This window comes from Bactrocera dorsalis, unplaced genomic scaffold (assembly GCF_023373825.1).
Source record: "Bactrocera dorsalis isolate Fly_Bdor unplaced genomic scaffold, ASM2337382v1 BdCtg176, whole genome shotgun sequence".
NCBI lineage: Eukaryota > Metazoa > Arthropoda > Insecta > Diptera > Tephritidae > Bactrocera > Bactrocera dorsalis.
Window position 1 is genome coordinate 25,328 of NW_026038227.1, and position 22,203 is coordinate 47,530.

General features: G+C 34.5%; 1 pseudogene; it reads right to left on the bottom strand.

The window, feature by feature from the left end:
- Window positions 1-17,142, bottom strand: part of LOC125780184 (zinc finger protein 423 homolog) — a 31,496-nt pseudogene extending 14,354 nt beyond the window's left edge.
- Window positions 17,143-22,203: the final 5,061 nt, after the last annotated feature.

Sequence of the window (22,203 nt, forward strand, 5' to 3'; positions counted from 1 at the left end):
AGTTGGGAAAAATATTACAGCTGTTCGAAAACGAGTGAAAATAATGAAGAAATTCGCTATATTTTGAAATTTTTGTATAAAAGAGGGAAGAATGCCGCGCAAGATACCAATGAAATTTGCGAAGTTTGCGGAGACGATGCTGTATCAGCTCGTGTAGCAAAACAATTATTCTCTTGCTTCCGTTTTGGAAATTTCGATGTGAAAGATGCACTTCACCTTGGTCGTTGTAAAAGTCGAAGAAAAGTCTTTGCTGAAACGAAATGAAATCGAATCATTTCTGAAGCGAATGGTTATAGGAAACTAAAAGTGGATCATCAAGATCTTATGCCTAATATAGTGATATCCGTCTCATATATATATATATGTATATATATATATTCTCTTGAATTTTTACACTCAGGATTTTAAATATAGTCTCTTTGGTTGAGTTTATATCACATATATCTCATTTGAGGTGGGTTTTAGTACCAATATTCCAGATATCAAGACTAAGTGAGTCTACGACCTATAATATAGTTTATAAAATAACAATGACTTCACTCTTTCGCCGAATAATGTATTATATTATATATATGTTGAATTCTTTCGCAACATTATTTAATATAAAGTAATTATTTAATATTAGTAACAGATTATGTTCCTTTTCATTGGTATGATTTTTTACGTGGCGGGTCCCAAACCCAGCCTATGTAGCGGATGTTTCGCCTTCTCACTTTAGCTCGCCTTCAATCGGATGTTCTTAGGCTACCCAGAGAATACTTGGTGAAAGACCAGAAGTCGTGAGCTGCTTGAGTCATATGTAAAAGAATCGCTTTTGGCCACTCCCAAGTGAATGGCGATCAGAGAACTTTCCTCACGTGCGTGAACTTCTACACATGACTTCATCCATCAAAAAAAAGTTCGAATAGCAATTACCCGCCTGAAGAATAACAAACACGGCGGCGAAGAACTGATAAGCAGCATGCATCGGTTTCTTTGTAAAATATGGTCGGACGAAAACATGTCCAACGGTTGGCATTTAAGTGTGCTATGCCTAATCCATAAAAAGGGAGACCTCACAATCTGCGACAACTACCGTGGGATAAGCCTCCTCAACATCGCGTATAAGTTTCTATTGAGCTTGTGAAAGGTTGAAGCCCACCGTCAATGAACTGATTGGACCTTATCAATGGGGCTTTAGACCTGGCAAATCAACATCCGACCAGATATTCACCATGCGCAAAATCTGCGAAAAAACCGTGAAAGGAAAATCGACACACACCACCTTTTCGTCGATTTCAAAGCTGCTTTCGACAGCACGAAAAGGAGCTGCCTTATGCCGCGATGTCTGAATTTGCTAACCCCGCAAATCTAATACGGCTGTGTAAACTGAGTTTGAGCAAAAAAGCTTCGTCAGGATCGGGAAGGACCTCTCCGAGCCGTTCTATACCAAACGAGGTTTCAGACAAGGCGACTCCCTATAGTGCGACTTCTTAAATCTGCTGCTGGAGAAAATTAATTCGAGCTCCAGAACTTAACCAAGCAGGTAAAATATTTTATAAGAGTGTACAGTTGCTGGCGTATGCCGATGACATTGATATCATCGGCTTCAACACCCGCGCCGTTAGTTCTGCTTTCTCCAGACTAAACAAGGAAGCAAAGGAGATGGGTCTGGCGGTGAACGATGGCAAGACGAAATATCTCCTGTCATCAAACAAACAGTCGTCGCACTCGCGACATGGCTCTCACGTCACTGTTGACAGTCATATCTTTGAAGTTGTAGACAGTTTCGTATAATTGGGAACCAGCATAAACACCACCAACAATGTCAGCCTGGAAATCCAACGCAGGATAACTCTTGCCAACAAGTGCTGCTACTTCGGACTGAGTAGGCAATTGAGAAGCAAAGCCCTCTCTCGCAGAACGAAAACTAAACTCTATAAGTCACTCATAATTTCCGTCTTGCTATATGGTGCACAGGCCTGGACGATGACAACAACTGATGAGTCGTCGTTGCGAGTTTCGAAAGAAAAGTTCTGCAAAAGATTTATGGTATTTTGCGCGTTGGCCACGGAGAATATCGCATTCGATGGAACGATGAGCTGTATGAGATATATGACGACATTGACATAGTTCAGCGAATTAAAAGACTGCGGCTTCGCTGGCTAGATCATGTTGTCCGAATGGACGAAAACACTCCGGCTTTGAAAGTATTCAACGCATTGGAAGATGAAGACCACCACACCAAGTGGTGAAGGACCTGGCTTCGCTTGAAATATCCAATTGACGCCACGTAGCGAAAAGAAGAAACGACTGGCACGCTGTTGTTAACTCGGCTATAATCGCGTAAGCGGCGTCTACGCCAATAAAGAAGAAGAAGAACAGATTAAGTATTATTATCTTCCAAAGTACCAAGAATAGTCCCTCTCTTTTATCATGGAAATCATTATTATCATTAATGGCTTTTTAAATTTACCAAGAAATTTGTTTAAAAAAATTATTGTTTCTTTATGAAACATCAAAATATTTCCAAAAAGTTTATGTTTGAGGAAAATACGGGATCGTCGATACTTCTCAATATTAGTTTTTATCAATTTAGGATACTTTGCTTGCTTACCAACTTATATCCGCAATGTAAGCAAATATTCAAATACAATTAACAAGAGTCGTAAGGGATTTACCAAAAATGCATTTCATAAATCAAAATATTTTATATTTTTATTGCATACGTTAAGCTGGTCCTAAACCAACATACCATATTGCCATAATTAATAAGAAATTTATTCCTAATCTTCTACTCATCTTATACTTAACTAAATTGATATAAACATATAGTGTAAATAAATCAAAATGAACAAAAATTAAAAAATTTAATTTTTCTTATAAAGGGTGATTTTTTAAGAGCTTGATAACTTTTTTTTAAAAAAAAACGCATAAAATTTGCAAAATCTCATCGGTTCTTTATTTGAAACGTTAGATTGGTTCATGACATTTACTTTTTGAAGATAATTTCATTTAAATGTTGACCGCGGCTGCGTCTTAGGTGGTCCATTCGGAAAGTCCAATTTTGGGCAACTTTTTCGAGCATTTCGGCCGGAATAGCCCGAATTTCTTCGGAAATGTTGTCTTCCAAAGCTGGAATAGTTGCTGGCTTATTTCTGTAGACTTTAGACTTGACGTAGCCCCACAAAAAATAGTCTAAAGGCGTTAAATCGCATGATCTTGGTGGCCAACTTACGGGTCCATTTCTTGAGATGAATTGTTGTCCGAAGTTTTCCCTCAAAATGGCCATAGAATCGCGAGCTGTGTGGCATGTAGCGCCATCTTGTTGAAACCACATGTCAACCAAGTTCAGTTCTTCCATTTTTGGCAACAAAAAGTTTGTTAGCATCGAACGATAGCGATCGCCATTCACCGTAACGTTGCGTCCAACAGCATCTTTGAAAAAATACGGTCCAATGATTCCACCAGCGTACAAACCACACCAAACAGTGCATTTTTCGGGATGCATGGGCAGTTCTTGAACGGCTTCTGGTTGCTCTTCACCCCAAATGCGGCAATTTTGCTTATTTACGTAGCCATTCAACCAGAAATGAGCCTCATCGCTGAACAAAACACGCGCGCGAAACACATTTCGAACCGAACACTGATTTTGGTAATAAAATTCAATGATTTGCAAGCGTTGCTCGTTAGTAAGTCTATTCATGATGAAATGTCAAAGCATACTGAGCATCTTTCTCTTTGACACCATGTCTGAAATCCCACGTGATCTGTCAAATACTAATGCATGAAAATCCTAACATCAAAAAATCACCCGTTACTATTATAAAGGGTATTATTACCCCTATCTTACTGAGTCTCACCTGTTCGTGTTTTTTTAAATAACCAAGCCGCGGAAATGATTTTTCACAGAACTGACATTGATAAGACCCATCAACGTTGCTTCCCTTAATGCCATCTCCTGTCAACTTATCAAACTTTGTCGCGACTCTTTCGATTTTTCTCAGTTTTGTAACAAGCTTCGCAGTGTGATACTCTCCATGGTGGTAAAGGTGCTGCCGATGAAGGCGCACTTGTCGTTTGTGTTGAATATTCGAATTAACATTGCTTTCTTCAAGTTTAGTTGTGTTAAGTGTCTCCGCAGAACTTTTTTCTGTTGGTTTGGCATCTTCATTACCTCCCATTTCGTTTCCGTCAATATTAACTCGTTTACCTTGATTTTCGTTTTGGTTAACACCTCCGTCGGAACGCTGTTGCGGAAAGTATTGCATGGTTTGTATATGAGCAAGATGTGGTGTTATGTGTTCATGATTTTGTACCGAATTTGGTGTTAATGTGCCATCCGATACAGACGGTGAATAGTTTGAGGATGTTTGCGTTGAGTATATATCTGCAAATAAAAAATATCAAACTTTCGATATCAAATTTGCAAAAATGTATATATTTTTGTGAATATTAACATTATACCCTTCGTATTACACTCCACTTAACAAATACAACTGGTGATTTATTTATTAATTAAGTTCGTAACATGGTATAAAGAACATAATGGTTCATCTAACAATTACTTGTAACACTTAAAATTAATCAAGATATAATATTATATTATATGTACATGAATATCAAAATGACGAGGCGAATTAAATTCCTTTTCGTCTGTTCATTTGTCTATGAAAGCGATACCTTGAGTAAAAATTGAGATATCTTGATAAACTTGCCCTTATTCCTTGGAACTTTGGAACATTGAGAATGTTGATATTGCCTGTGCGCGAAATCGGATCATCGCCCCATCCTCTATACAGTGATATACCTTAGTCGCAAATCATGTCAAAAATCATGAATTTACAACGGATTTTTCAAAAAGGCAGATATATAATATATGAATGTGAACCACTTTACTTATATCGTATTCTTAAATTGAACAAATACGCACGCAACGATTTATCAAAATGAAAAATAACTCAATTCCTTTCACTAGAGGTGACCAAAAATTGTATATTTGTACGTAGCCATACGATAACGACATCACGGGCTATATTCGGATGCAAAAGAACAGTTTTTACTATTACGTTAACCAGAGGATCGGAATCCATATATTATACAAAAATATACATACATACATAAAAAGGGTAATCCATTTCGAGGTTTTTAAAGAAAAAACACAGAAACATCAATTTAATGAGGAATGTTTATTATCATTCGAAAAAACGTTCTTTGGCATTTATTTTTTGAAGATTATTGCTTTCAAATGTTGGCCTCAGCCGCGTCTCTGATGGTTCATTAGTTGAGTCCAAAGGAGCCATCGCCCCGGGCGCAACGTCTTGGGGGGCGGCAAAACGATCCTCGCGACGTGTCACTCTCACAGTTACTCTATGCTGTGAATGTAACAAATACTTTTATTTCTCCAAATTTTCAAAAATGGTATTTAAAAACTCCAATTCGGGCAAAAATTCCTGTAAATTGCGTCAAAAGTGTACAAGATATAGGGCGTAAATGGGTTTTTTTCTATGGCTTTTAATAAGATGTCTTGTAAATTTACTATCAATTTCCTCAAAAACCGTATTGTGAGAATTTTGGAACTTCAGAATTTGCGTGGCTTCTAGTTCCTACATTTTATATACTTAATATCGAAGACATTTTGTAGAAATTCACTTCTGTTCGAACCAACTCATGAAACTTGTAGGTAGGTAGATAAAGGGGGGAGGCAGAACATCCTTGGCCCCGGGCGTCCGAAGTTGTAGCTACGCCACTGAGGTTACTCTACGTCCCAATTACTGCATTTTGCTTGTTCAAATACGCATTGAGCCAGATATGGACCTTATCGCTGAACAAAATTTGTCTCGAAAATGTCGAACCTTCTTGAAAGCGATCGCGCTTGGGAAGGTCGCGCGGCTTCAGTTCTTGGACATGCTGTATTTTGTATGCTTCCAATTTAAGATCCCAACGTAAAATGCGTCAAAACGTTCCATACGTCAGTCAGAGTTTTTGCGAATGACGGAATAAATACTGGGTCTTAAGATGGTGTGGCGAATAATGCTCTCACATGGTCGATTATGTTGATATATTATATAAGTTGAGCGAAGCGTGCGAACGTGATAGAACGTGAGTTTTAATAAAACAGTTAAATGCTTTATAGACCTTGTTCAAACGAAAGACTTTCCATGATGAAATTACATACAATTCTGAACAAAAATAACATAACTCTAGCCGGTATATATATATGTATATACATATACAAAACTCATACACCGACCAACGAATTCGACATAATGTTTATTCGGCACACTATTCATATGTCGAATATAGGATTTGGGGTGGTATCGACCCGATTTTATTTATTTTTACTAATACTACTTACTATTAACATGCCACAAACTCATTAATTGAGATTCATTAAGGTACCTCATATACCATCACTAATCATATGGAGTAAAGTCATCCGAAAAAAGTGGACGTAGCCCCGTTCTCCAATAAGTGTAATGTCCATATATCCTAAACCACTGTAGCTTCTTCTTCTTTACTGGCGTAGACACCGGTTACGCGATTATAGCCGAGTTAACAACAGCGCTCCAGTCGTTTCTTCTTTTCGTTACGTGGCGCCAATTGGGTATTCCGAACGAAGCGAGGTCCTACTCCTTCTTTACACAGAGTGGAGGTCTTCCTTTTCCTCATCTTCCTCCGGCGAGTACTGCGTCGAATACTTTCAGAGCTGGAGTATTCTCGTCTATTCGAACAATATGACCTAGCCAGCGAAGCCGCTCTCTTTTAATTCTCTGAACAATGTCAATGTCGTCGTATATCTCATACAGCTCATCGTTCCATCGAATGCGATATTCACCGTGGCCAACGCGAATCAATATCATCGGTATACGCCAGCAGCTGAACACTCTTATAAAAGATTTTACCTACTCGTTTAAGCTCTGCATCTCGAATTATTTTTCCAGCAGCAGATTGAAGAAGCCGCACGATAGGGAATCGCCCTGTCTGAAACCTCGTTTGGTATAGAACGGCTCGGAGAGGTCCTTCCCGATCCTGACGAAGCTTTTTTGCTCAAACTCAGTTTACACAGCTTTGATTTGCAGGGTTACCAAATTCAGACATCGCGGCATAAGGCAGCTCCTTTTCGTGCTGTCGAAAGCAGCTTTAAAATCGACGAAAAAGTAGTGTGTGTCGATTTTCCTTTCACGGTTTTTTCCAAGATTTTGCGCATGATGAATATCTGGTCGGATGTTGGTTTGCCAGGTCTAAAGCCACACTGATAAGGTCCAGGGTAGTTAGCGCAGATTGTGGGGTCCCTCTTTTTGTGGATTGGGCAGAGCACACTTAAATTCCAATTGTTGCCCATGCTTTCGGCCGACCATATTTTACAAAGAAGCTGATGCATGCTCATTATCAGTTCTTCACCGCCGTGTTTGGATAGCTCGGCCGGCAACTTCTTCATGGTCGGGCAAAGAAACGTCTGCTCCATCGACATCGATTTCGGAATCGGGTTCGCCTTCTCCTGACGTTATGCATTCACTGGGTTTCTAGGCTTCTACAAGAGTATGCTCCGGTCTTGAAACCTTCTGTTAGCCGCCGCATATTTTTGTAGAATTTTTGAGCATTACCCTTGTCAAGCGCTTCATACTCACTCATTTCGGCATCTTACTTTTTCTGTCTACAAATGTGTTCCGCTTCCCTTTTCAACTCTCGGTATCTATCCCATCCCGCACGTGTTGTGGTCGATCGTACCGTTGTGAGGTAGGTAGTCTGCTTTCTCTCCGCAGCGACACCGCACCCCTAGTCCTACCAGCAGTTCTTTTGCATTTTCCGAAAACCAATGGTTTCGGTTGCAGCTAAACGCAAAGAGTTTGAAATGCCGTCCCACAGTTTCCTTATACCGAATCTCAGAGAGCAGGAGTGTAAGCCCCTCCACAGGGTTGTGCGCTGGGTTTGAGACCCGCCACGTCAAAAAACAGTACCAATGAAAACCACTATAGCTACAATAACCAAATTCGTCTATCGTAAGTTTTGAAAGAACTCCTGGCGACAGTGTGAAAGTGGTTGAAATCGGATTATAATCCGACTCACTTCCTATATAACGGGCATACATAAAATACTATCACCGAGATAGTATGAAAGGACTTTAAAGGAGCCAGGATCAAAATTGGAGGATGGGCCTGGCACCGCCCACTTATAAATGATCACATATCTCAAGACCCCACTACCGATTTCAACCAAATTCAGTTCGTCACATTCGTCTTTCATTTTTATGTTATATTCTAAAAATGAGTGAAATCAGAATACAACCACACCTACATATGCACTTTCTATATCACAATTTAAAATTGTTTTTGATTCTTTGACGTCCCAGTGTACAAACCTAGAAAAAATAAAATACGAGATAAAACTTTGAACGCATATTGCCTTTGAAATATGCCACCTCAAATTGTGCAAATCGCATCATGCCCCTAGGTACCTAATTTACAGACCTAAGTACCTATAATTAACTTTTTACATAAAATATTGGTCAATGTGTGAGATATATAATTGTAATTCGGAGAAAATTCTTTCCTGATAAAAGAATGTATGTACCTGTATGTCTAAAATGGGTTGAATCAATATATCTTTTAGCACCCTAATATTAATCAATATGTAGTTATCGCAATAAAATTAAGAGGGCGTGTTTTACTCAAAACAGAGTATCTTTTTGCCAAAATGACATAACATTAGGCGAGAACTTGACTTAGCCTATCTTTGACTAATGTCGGGATTTTCGAACACCCGGCTGGTTTTATTCAATATGTGTAGTAATTACATGTGAGGAACCTTGATGAAACTTGGGAGCATTTATTGGCAAAAAAGATCAAACCGGGTCAATACTCCTATAAACCTTATATATGGTAAGATCTTGAAGAGTTCGTCGAAATTAACACTCCAGTAGTCGCGCGTACTACAATAGTAGACCACTTGTGTATATACTTTTACGTTTTACGAATAACTATTCGCAAGAAGTCTGATTTTAAGTTCCTAATATGTTTAAAATGAATATTTTTTGGTTGATTTGGTTTTATAATAAACTGTTACTTATTATTATTAAAACAAAATTTTTTATTTACAAATATTTCGTTTCAAACCCTTATGTCTAAAATGTTCTACACATGTAGTACGCGCGACTACTAACGGCACAAAAAGGGGCGCGACCACTGGAGTGTTAACTAAACTTTTAATATTGGATATAATATAACATATTATAATTTTATAAAATCTGGTTCCTTCATCAGAGATAATTTGAACAAAATATTGTCCGTGTCCCGTCATTGGATCGTACAACGACAAGAAAAAATTTGTGTTCGAATTTCTAAATTCGTATGTGTACCTCAGTTTTGTAAAATAAATAAAAGCCATTCACAAGTGCTCTTAATTATTGCAACAAAGTTAGCGAAATGAATTCAAAACAAAAGATCGAATTTGTATCAAAAACAGTAAACAAAATGTGTTTATTTTAATGAGTTAAAATATATATTTTTATAGAAGACATATGGAATTAACGCTCTAGCCCAAGGCGATTATAAAATGTTTTTTTGTTCAGATGTAATGTTTCTAACGATATAATTTGTAATATATTTTTGTGTCAAGAAATTATGTTTTTTAAGAACTAACTAACTTTGTTATATAATTTTGTGGAACTTATATTCAATAAATTATATTTTTCAAGAGGACTATACAACATTTGTATGCTCAAAGATAATGTCTTAATGAGCATATTGAGCTTAAGAATATTTCGAAACCTTTAACAGCTTAATCGAGCTAATTGCTTTAAAAGCGCATTTAATAACTGAACAGCCCACGCGATTAATTGCCAGTATCTACACACATATACGCATATGCGTGGGTGTCACTCACATCCTTATTAACTAAGGCTGTATTAATTATTAAGCTTTTGTTAAAAGGCGCTAAAAACACCGGAAATCTAATTTCAACGAATCATGCGGGAGACACATCACGAAATTAATTTAATTAAAATACCGTTATGTATACAGATATACAATACACATACATATTGTGCATGCTGATAATATGCTTTGCTATATTTATCACAGATACATTCGATATTGGTAGTTTATGTCAGACTGTCTGAGCCTTAAGCATTAATAAAAAAAAAGATATTCAAACATTATAAATATATATATATATATATAATATATACAAGAACATACAACCAAGTAGTTAGATAAATATTAGAGAACTGTATCATAAAATCTTTAGTATGATGGATCACACGCATTTATACTTACAAGTATATAGCACACACATACATATATAGTATACTTTGTCTACGTAGATACATACGTATTTACTTATGGCTGTTCGTTGCCTGAGTTAATATTACTTAAAGAGGATGTAATTGCCAGTGCCGACACTTGAAATGCAAAGTAGCTGTTAGGGCTTGTGCTTTCGTCGTAACATCTCATCAATACTTTTCCTTATCATTATTTTATCATACATGCTTCTGCTTGTATGAAATAATACGTACGACTGAAGAGATTATTACTGACATTTCCTATGGCTGGCTTTCCTATTTTTTGAAGTTTCAAAATTTACTTTATATTTTTGTTATTCATTTTTGAACACTTCCAGCCCTGAGTATAAAGACCGATGGAACTCCCGGTCAATTAAAGATTTAACCTTCCTAATAAAGCGACCCGGTATATTTAATGGTCAATGTTCAGAAATTTGCAGAGCATAGATTTATAACTATTGTAATCGAAGAATTTCCGTTACCACCTACCTGTACACCCTGTGACACTAACAAATTATTTCAAAAATGAACTCCATAAATAATTATGATGAATGATATCTAGACACCAAACTATTTTGTCATGAGAGCTAAATACCGACACCATTTCAATATTCATATGTATGTACATACGTACCTGAATAATACGAACATAAATGAAAACAAGAAAAAACGTTAACTTCGGTTGCACCGAAGCTAAATACCCTTCGCAGGTGCATTTCTGTTAGTAACTATGTGTTCAGTTTGGAAACTATATGCTATAGTAATCCGTTCTGAACAATTTATTTGGAGATTACATTGTTGCTCTAGAAAATATTCTGTACCAAATTTCGTGAATATATCTTGTGAAATGTGAAAGTTCTCCATACGAGAGCTTGATTCCGATCGTTCAGTTTGTATGTCAGCTATATGCTATAGTTAACCGATCTGAACAATTTCTTCGGAGATTACATTGTTGCTCTAGAAAATATTCTGTACCAAATTTCGTGAATATATCTTGTGAAATGTGAAAGTTTTCCATACAAACATTTGATTCCGATCGTTCAGTTTGTGTGGCAGATATATGTTATAGTGGTCCGATATCGGCCGTTCCGACAAATGAGCAGTTTCTTGAAGAGAAAATGACGTTTGCAAAATTTCAAAACGATATCTTAAAAACCGAGGAACTAGTTCGTATATATGCGGACAGATGGACAGACAGACAGACGGACATGGCTAAATCGACTCAGCTCTAAATACTGATCATTTATATATTTACTTTATAGGGTCTCCGACGCTTTCTTCTGGGTGTTACAAACTTCGTGACAAACTTAATATACCCTGTTCAGGGTATAATAAAAGGGAACGTCAAATGTCATCATATACTACACACACCCACAAAAACACGTTTATTATAATTATATAAAGTGTATTCTCACTATTTTCTTTTCAAAATGGCGAATACCTACTACGAACTACTTTATAACTTCCACTTCAATAAATATCGTACATATCGGTCAATAAGTATGAGGAAAATTAAGTATTGTAAATACTGTGTATATATTTAAAACAAATGTATATATTGCAGATAATACTGCTTAATTAAAAAAAAATTGTTTGTGATATCTTAATGGAATTAAGTAGATTTTTTACATTTAATGTGGTATAGTGTATAATGATTTGTAAAAAAAAATTACGAAATTTAAGCATTTGTGAGCTACATGTATTAAATTTTCGATTGTGTTGTTTCGTTATGTTGGTATTTTAAACGTTGTTAATTTATAACAGCTGTTTTCCTTGGACTTGTTTTGGTTCGTATTCGCTTTTTATGCCAAAATGGCTCAAGTGATGTTAGACTCAGTCCGCGACGACCCAGATCTGCTCCGTAGGATCATAACTGGAGTCGAGTCAGTGGTTTATTGTTAATGTTTTATTACTCAACGTATTTTAAATATAGCAGTTCCCTCGCGAAAATTCAGTTATTATAAAGGGTGATTTTTTAAGAGCTTGATAACTTTTTAAAAAAAAAAACGCATAAAATTTGCAAAATCTCATCGGTTCTTTATTTGAAACGTTAGATTGGTTCATGACATTTACTTTTTGAAGATAATTTGATTTAAATGTTGACCGCGGCTGCGTCTTAGGTGGTCCATTCGGAAAGTCCAATTTTGGGCAACTTTTTCGAGCATTTCGGCCGGAATAGCCCGAATTTCTTCGGAAATGTTGTCTTCCAAAGCTGGAATAGTTGCTGGCTTATTTCTGTAGACTTTAGACTTGACGTAGCCCCACAAAAAATAGTCTAAAGGCGTTAAATCGCATGATCTTGGTGGCCAACTTACGGGTCCATTTCTTGAGATGAATTGTTGTCCGAAGTTTTCCCTCAAAATGGCCATAGAATCGCGAGCTGTGTGGCATGTAGCGCCATCTTGTTGAAACCACATGTCAACCAAGTTCAGTTCTTCCATTTTTGGCAACAAAAAGTTTGTTAGCATCGAATGATAGCGATCGCCATTCACCGTAACGTTGCGTCCAACAGCATCTTTGAAAAAATACGGTCCAATGATTCCACCAGCGTACAAACCACACCAAACAGTGCATTTTTCGGGATGCATGGGCAGTTCTTGAACGGCTTCTGGTTGCTCTTCACCCCAAATGCGGCAATTTTGCTTATTTACGTAGCCATTCAACCAGAAATGAGCCTCATCGCTGAACAAAATTTGTCGATAAAACACATTTCGAACCGAACACTGATTTTGGTAATAAAATTCAATGATTTGCAAGCGTTGCTCGTTAGTAAGTCTATTCATGATGAAATGTCAAAGCATACTGAGCATCTTTCTCTTTGACACCATGTCTGAAATCCCACGTGATCTGTCAAATACTAATGCATGAAAATCCTAACCTCAAAAAAATCACCCGTTAGGACACGTTTTGTCTTGTGCACAAAAATGGGTATAAGGATAGTTGAATTGCGAAAAACCTTTTTATACTGTGGAAAAGAATGAGTTAATTATGCAACTTGACAAATAATTATGCACGTGATAATGAGGAGCTTGTAAAGTTGACCATTTACTACGTAAAATGGTGTGCAGGGGCAGGTTATAGTGCGCATGATATACATATTACTAAAAAAGAACGTGTTGATGAATATTTTCGCAACAAAGCTTCTTTCGTAATATTATTTTTCTCTGAGTTTAGGGGGTGTTTTAACACCAAAAAACAACAGCTGAGAAAACGTTTCAAAGTCATTCTTGAAGTTATGTAAAGCGTAACTTTACACGGCCTTGTACGTCTGACCAGGGGCGTCGCGAGGATCCAGATCACGGGGGGGTGAGTCCCTTTGAAATACCGACTCATTTCAAGAATTTGCCGATTTAATGTATATGTTTATAAATATATATAAAATAAGGATATCTTCATTTCTGGTATTACGGAGAAGTTTGACAACAAAATAGCATAATTCATTATTTTATTCTCAAATAAGTATTTTACATATTAGTATAATCATCATTTGATATGTTTCTCTTAATATAAAATACATATATTGTTCAGCGACGTGTTACGCGGGAAAAAACAAGATTTTCTTAAGAAATTGAATTGCAAAAAATATAAATTTCTGAGTTATATTTTCACGCTGCGATGTTTCAACATTGACCATTTTCCAATAACATCGCGCAGATCGATTTCGTCTACTTTATCCTTTGAAGAAGAAAGCAGCATCAAAGAATTCAAACGTTCATCCCCCATTGTTGTACGCAAATCGTTGAAAACAAATTTCAATTTACTAAAAGAACGTTCACATGAAGCTGACGTGACAGGAGCAGTCATTATGTAAGGAACAAATTTGTACGCAGAAGGAATGACCTTTCTCAATTTGTACGCTACTATAGAAATGTCATCGAAGGATTTACACTCTTTACATGAATCAAAAAGAATTTGTGTTTCAGCAAAAATTCAGCAAGTTCACTGAAGAACTTAGGTTCCAATTGCACAACAAATTGTATAGATTCTATTGTAATATTACTTCTGTTAGCTGGAATCCTGAACATCTCTTGAATGAGTTTAAAGGTTGACATAGTTTCTTGCAAATTATCTTGAATACAATTTGTGAAATTTTCGAGGACAATTTTGAATTCTTTTCTATAAAATGTCTGGAAATCAAAATTACAAGCAGTTGCTGGATTATCGTCATATTTCTTCGGAGCACGGCGTGTTCTGTGGTGTTTCGAAAAGTCATTTTCAGGGTTGATCTGACACTTTTCAGCAAATGCAGCTGAACTCGCTAGCAATGCGTTAATTTGTGAATCGTCATTCATTTGTTGGAATGACGCTGATGTGCTTTCAATCAGCAATATTGCGTCAATGACGTTCAATTTCTCGGCTTCCAAACTTTCTGTCAAATTTTTTACTTTAAACATTACATTTTTACAAAAAAATAACGAGCTAATAAAATCAAAATCCAGAATTTTTTTAAGCAGACCAGAAGCTAATGTACGTGTATTGTTATCAAAATTTTCTGAATCTTTTTGAATGACTTCCAAAGCGTTAACAATACCTTCGAAAGAAATCCACACAGCTTTTACTGTTTCAGCCCGAGCAGTCCATCGTGTTATTGACATGTTTTTCAGTTGCAATGCATTCTCAATATCATTTATTTCTTTTCGCAAACTAAGAAAACGTTTCGTACTTCCAGAAAAAAACGTACAGTGTTTCTAAAACGTTAAAGTTAAAATTTTTAACATTGATGTATACCTATATGATACGATATGATAAACTAATCATAATCTCCTTCGTCAATTTAAACAGATCGAGTTTCTTGTGAATATAAATATTGCACATATAAAAGTAAATAACCGACTTTTGAAAGAATGACGATCGATAGTAAATTCATTCTTCGAACTAAAAAAAAAATATATATTCAACCACTGTTATTCGAACATTGTAGTGTTTTAATAATCCTCGTGGAAGTTACGGAAAGGTGTCTTTTTAAGCTTGCTTCCGCAATTATAGAGCTATTTATTGCGTTTTACTGAAGTTAGAATTTTCATAAATGCCGGCTAGTGAATTCGCAATGGATATGACGTAAAAATTAATGTGCAATAATATATTTTGATGAAAATCTTAAAAATATTCAATAAGTTTTGACAACAAATTTCCGGGTACTTGGCAACTCTTACTGGAATTGCCGAAATGAACTTTCAAATTTTTAGTTATGATATTAAAACGGCCGAAAATGCCGACTCGTTCATAGATGGGGGAGTGTCACACAAGTTCAACGGTTGAAGATATGCCTCCGAATCAGGGATAATTCTTTGCTTTAAAAATATAATATATAATAAAGTTGATGAAACGAGTCCAATGGAACTTGGAATTTGAAATTTCATTGAGAGCAAATGTACTTGAAATGATTGGATCTAAAGTATCAAAGTTTAGAGGCGGCAAAAGGCAGTCATTACTTATATGTAAATGTAGTTTAATAAATTATTTTCCGTTCTAATCATGCCATTTAGAAATACATATGAATTTTTATTAATGATACAGAGAAAAAATTATCCTTCCAAGGCATGGTTTTTAGATTAAGTATCAAAATTGTTGATAAGCATTCAAAGTTTCCCATTTAAATAAAATGTAAGCAATATTTTTTTAATTCAAAAATTTGTTTAAAAAGATGCCACTCGAGTTTTGCTTAAAAATAATTTAGAGAATTTTAAAGGGTTCTGAAGCTCTATGAAATTGTTTTTTTGTTTCTTTTGTAGTTATATTTTATATTTCCATGAAATATATATATTACTTGTTGACCAACATTAAATTTTGATTCTAACATAATACAATGTTGGTTAAGATACATTAAATTCTTATGAAACAAATGCATCTTTTAAATCATTTTCAATAAAGCTAATCTTTCAAATATTTTGTAAATTTTAAAGTCGAAACTTTTGTCCAGTGTAAAAACACAAAATTATTTATGAAGTACAAGTTCGCAACCACTCTATGTGCTAACTACCTAACTAAAAAACACATGCGAAATCGAAGAAAAAAATAAATATCAAAAATTTTGCCTTCTCGAGAATCAGACATTTTCGCTTGTCCTAGTGGCGGCATATTCGGATTTCACTGTATCAAAGTAGATCTAAATCAAACATTTATGTATATTTACATATAAAATTTGAGTTTTGTTGAAAGCTTACCTGAAGTTTCAATTTCCTTTGTAGCCTGTATCTTTTCAATTAAATTTTCAAGTCTTGAACTTGGCCCTCGATAGAGCATTTTTACAGCCATTATATTAGAGTCATATGTTCACTATTTTTAATGTTCTACTGTTATATGTAGGTACATAAGTATATTCACTTACGTATATTTTAAAATTTAATAAAATCATCTATGTAACTGTGATTCTTACAACTTGACTTCAATTTATCAATATTTGCTCTTATATTTATCAAACAACTTAATTACGCGAACACCGAAGCCAGACTGAAATCATGATTACCACTGTATTAAATAAATGATGTTAGGTGCTACGTTGAACTTTAACTATTTCTATATGGTGTTTTCATATCTGCATGTAATTTCCTCAAAGGGTTAATTGAGCAATCAACATGATATTCGCTCTAAGATTAACAATTTTAATTTGTACGCTTGGTATGTGTAAACGCTACAACTAGAAACTATAAACCATAAACAAGAACAAGTACTGCCACTAGAACACAACTGTTAAACACGACCGTTCGCCAACAACTGATGAGTTTGGTGGCGTTGTAGCTTAGCCACTGCTGGTGGCGCATTGGGATTGGGAGCAAAAATACACTGATGACAAACACCTATGTGTGTATGTTATCTTCCCAGCAGAGAAACTAAAAGGAGAAACCAATGCTTGTTGATACTCACAGAGTTAACGGGCCCGACGAGAACTTGATTTCACACAGCGACATAATGCAGGTTAAGTTTGTTGTTCGTCAGCCAAGGCACGTTAGCGAACACGATTTGCTGTCGTATATAGAGGGTGAAAGAATACAGACAGGATGTAAGGGCGGCGATTTTATTGTCCGAAACTGTTAAATGGCGCTAGCGCCCACACATATTTTCTGCTATCGTCGGCAGTCGACAGAAGCATTTTTATAATTTACTACGATATGATACTTCGTGCCTTCACGGTGTTGGTTCTTGTACTGAAATCAACGATGCTATTGGTGTGTTCATTCGTGTATATTCGCCTTTGTTTTCAAAGCCATATATTGTTTATTAGTGCAGAAAAGAGATGGCAATGTAAATACTCAATTGTAGGGTAAATCATACGAAGCATATTCATATACTTTTACATATGTTAACTGTAATAAGTCACTTATTTAAAATACTTATATACACATACTATTTGTCAAAAGGTAACAAGTATATACATACATATATATGTACACATATACATATGAATGTATGTATATATTTTCCCATGTTTTTATTTAGATCTAAAAATTGTAAATTTTTAAGCATAATTAATGTTTTAATATTGGTTTATATTTTATGACTAAATGTACATGGCGATTTACCAAAAAATTAAATGCATGTATGTATGCACATACTCGATCTTTATATAGATGTTTTTGATTATATTACTAAATAAAATTTAATTTATCTTTATGTTGAGTCATACATTTATACAAGCAATCGAGTGAAAGAATACATTATTAGAACAAAAATGTTCCTCAAACTACAAATCTTGTCTTGACCAAGTTTTTACCAATGGCAATTGCAGTGCTAAATGAAACTATTTATTATATATTTAAAAACTGCGATCTATTCACATGTATAAATGTACGTATGGTCTCCAACTATTTTATACCAATGTTTTTTATGTTATACGTAGAAAGTTTAATAGAAAATGAATTTAAACCACATTTGCTACAGATATTTTTTCACTTAGAAGCTATGTTGTGAACAACAGCGACAAAGCATGCAAATTGTATAATAAGAGAACATAACATAATAAGAAATTTTCTACATTCTTAATAGATTTCAGGGATTTCGTCCAAGTATACAATGGCGCGTCGGTTATATCTTTTGTTCTCTTATTACAGAGGGGATCTGTGGTTTAAGAAATTTTAAAACCACTAAAGAGTTATCAACCTTTCCGGCAGTCCACTCTTTATATAACGGTAATGTTTGGTTAGAATTGCACAGCCAAAATGCTACGAAAAAGCTTCTTTTGGGGCCGGTACTAAAACTAGACAATGGTGGCACCGCCTACCTTTAAGTGAAATAAAAATTTTTCAGGTCCAGTAAATATATTATGATAAATCTTTGCATAACTAGCCACTTCAGGATAAATTGCAAAATTTAGATATAACTGCTCCAGTACAAGATATAGAATATGTAAACCCCGAGCCTATGGCTAATTTTCTACCGACATATCTGTCAATCTCGAAGATATATTATTGAAATTCAGAGAGAATTTTTCATTTCATTTCATTGAATCGAGTCAATACTTCTCTAGCCCATATATATGTATATACATATGTAGCTAATATAACTAATATAAGAATTTCCAAACATCCAACTGATTTTATAATTCATATATTGAGGTGACTCAAAGATAATCATTTCGTGTTAATAATATATCGCAAGGCCATAAATTTATGATATCGGATTAATATTTACTCCATATACTTAATAAAAGAATTTTAAAAATCTGGTTGGCATTATTTGAGAATGGTTTTAATATTATTATCGCCAAATAAAATATAGTGGCAACAATAACTTACAACCAAAAAATATTTGAAATGGCTGATTGCTGTGTTACCAGCTCCATAAATTTACCGAAAATTGTAGTCTGCTGCCTTCTTTGTATTGGATTTTAGTTTGTTTTTCACTTTGAAACCTAAAATTCAAACCGACATTTCACCTTTGCTTCATAATTCAGTTTTAAAGACTTCCACTGATAGCTTTCCAGATTAATTAATATTATTAAGCTTTACATTAAAAAAAAATAATCCTTTAATTACTTGGGTGACAAATTAAAAATAATTGACAAAAATAAAAAGGGGAAAATAAAAAGGGGAAAACCCTGAAAGAAATCTCTTTGAAATATGGTATTCCAAAATCGAGTGTTTGCACAATTTTAAAAAATTGCCGGAAAGTGAAAAGAAGTGTTAAAGGTACACATGCTGGCACATTGAGACGACAATCGTTAAAGAAAGGCGAATATCAAACTTCAGCACAGATGATTTGGAAGCATGGAACAGTGTAGACAATGTACTTGTAGAAGAGAACCCGAGTGCTGAAAATGAACTAGCTATAGAAATTTCGGAAGAGGAGGAAGGTGATACCGCTGCAGTAGTAGCCGCCAATAAAGCATCCTGATGCCATCGACTGTTTTGAGAAGTGTATCAAATGGTCTAAAGAAAACAACGTGGAACAGGAAAAAATATGTTTATTGAAAAGCCTACATCAAAAGGCACAGGACCTCAAAAATTCTCGCCCACAAAAGCAAATGAGCATAACAAATTTCTTTTCAGTTGAATTCAACTTTTATTAATTTTATTGTATGCATTTTCCATTGTATATGTATCTATTTATTTCAACCAATGCTTATGAATTCATGAATAAATAGTTATTTTTAAACATATACATATGTACCAATATTAATTTAGTTTTCGTTTCCGATATAACGAATATTTCAGTTTAACGAACGGTCCCAACATTATATCATTCGTTATATTGGAGTACCACTGTATAGTGAAATTCCTCATAATCGGAAACCCACTGCTGTACTATATTTCTATTGAACTGATAAGTGCGAAACAATGTCAGCCAGAAATGAATGAATGACAATTATCCCATTAGTTACCGTTGAGGCAGACGGCACCACGCAAGACATTTGTTTGCTATGATCATTTTACATATTATATTTTTATAAAAAAAACTGTCGCAAAACAACAAAAATTAATTAAGCTAGAACTATAAATTGTACACAATTTTCTTGACGAAATTTCCCTGTTTATCAGAGATAGTTTGAACGAAATATTATCAAAATAGTGTCCATGTGCGGTCATTAGAACGCTTTCATGTCCGCTTATGGGAATTGCTTTTATATAAAAGTAATAATGAAAACGTTATGTTCATGAAAATTGTCCAGTTATAGCGGGTGTCCGGCTATGAGGACTGAGGGAATTTTACTGCATTACATTGCTTAGTTGAACGAGTTTTTTGCTTTCGTTAATAATAAATAAATAATAATTGAAAATAATTTATAAAAAATACTCCCTTGTATAACGTAATCGCTACTTAGTTGTTCAAATACTAGTGAACTAGCAGTAACAAGTTTTTTTTAATGAAGAATGGGCAGATTTTCGTGTACACGGCTATATTTTATGTGGATATGTGAAATATCGTACGTCTATCGTTTAAATAGGGACAAATATTTGAATCAGTTTGTAAAACATTTATCAGCAACGTTAATGCTATTGTAGGAAATTGCTTAACGCTGATTGGTCAACGAATTCTCTACTTCATTCATTTACGAAGTTTGATTGGCCGCTTAGATCAGTAATTTGACTCTTTTGAAGGTGGAGCGGAGCATGCGCTACGTTAAAGCGTGAATTCTCTCCTTTTATATACTTATCAATATATGTATGTGGTGTAGTGATGATACAGAGAGCAAGCAAATATATAAATTTATATACATATGTACATATACGTACATATCTTATGTTAATTGTTATATAAGTATATAAATAAAACCACTTTAGTTTATACATATTGCTCGCTTAAGTCTTTTGATTTTAAAATGAACGAAACAAATACTTTTAGTTACATCCGCAAATATACAATATACGTTTTTTACCTATAAACATATGTACATACACATATATAATGGCATCACACATTAGTTTTGTGTCAGTTCGGTTGGGATATTGTGGAAGAACTAAACAAATACAAACTCGCTACGCACAGAATTGCCTTTCCGCGACTAAACTGAGCCTGCTTCAATCAAAATGTTTTAGGTTTTATTAGTTTAATAAAAATAATTGTAAATGTATATATGTACATACATATGTCGTTACAGTATAAATATTTCTTCTAAAATGGTTTATTATAGTAAAAGTGTTAATGTAGAATAGATAGGTTTTAAAGAGTAAATCTATATTATTAGCAGAATTATATCAATAATTACTGGTATTATAACAAAGTTTTAGTTCTATCTTTTAAAATCTATATTATTTGGGTACTCAAATTAAAACAAAAACCAAATGCTCTTCATATGTGAAAACGAAGAAAACATATTAGGAAACGCCAAGCATTCAAGAGTACTCAAGAACATGTTTTTATTATCAATTTTATGAAGATAGCTGACATTCTGATCGACATAATCAGCATAAAGTTTTCATTGTCGAAAAGCTTTACATTGTCGACGCTCACAACTTAGAAGCAATTTGCTTTTAAGGTGATTCTAATTTCTGAAAAATTATAATTTCTAGAAGTTTATTTGTATATGTATTATGTTCACTATTAATAAAACACAGGAAACAATGCAGTTCAACACAAATGACATGATCACGTTCAATACAACATATACATATGTAGATATGTATGGCTGTACAAAACAGATTCAATAAAATAAAACATACATAAAAATACATTTACCAAAAATATTTTTCTCGTTAAAATTAAAAAAAAATATAATGTGTTCTCAGTAAAAATAAAGATAATTGCGAAGATTTTCAAAGCTAAGATATAAATTACGAGTATAAAATGGACGCTTCAATCACCATTTTCAACACTTTTTACTTGATATATGTATAGTCAGTTTTATTTGTTTATTTTGAATCGGAAACATCAATATCGGAGAGCCAAAAGATCACTAACTTGCTTAGTAGAGAATAATTCACTGCATGTATAAATTATTAAATCATACACTTAAAACTTCAAATTTTTGATTTTAATTTCAAAGCGTTAATGTATTGCAAGCACTG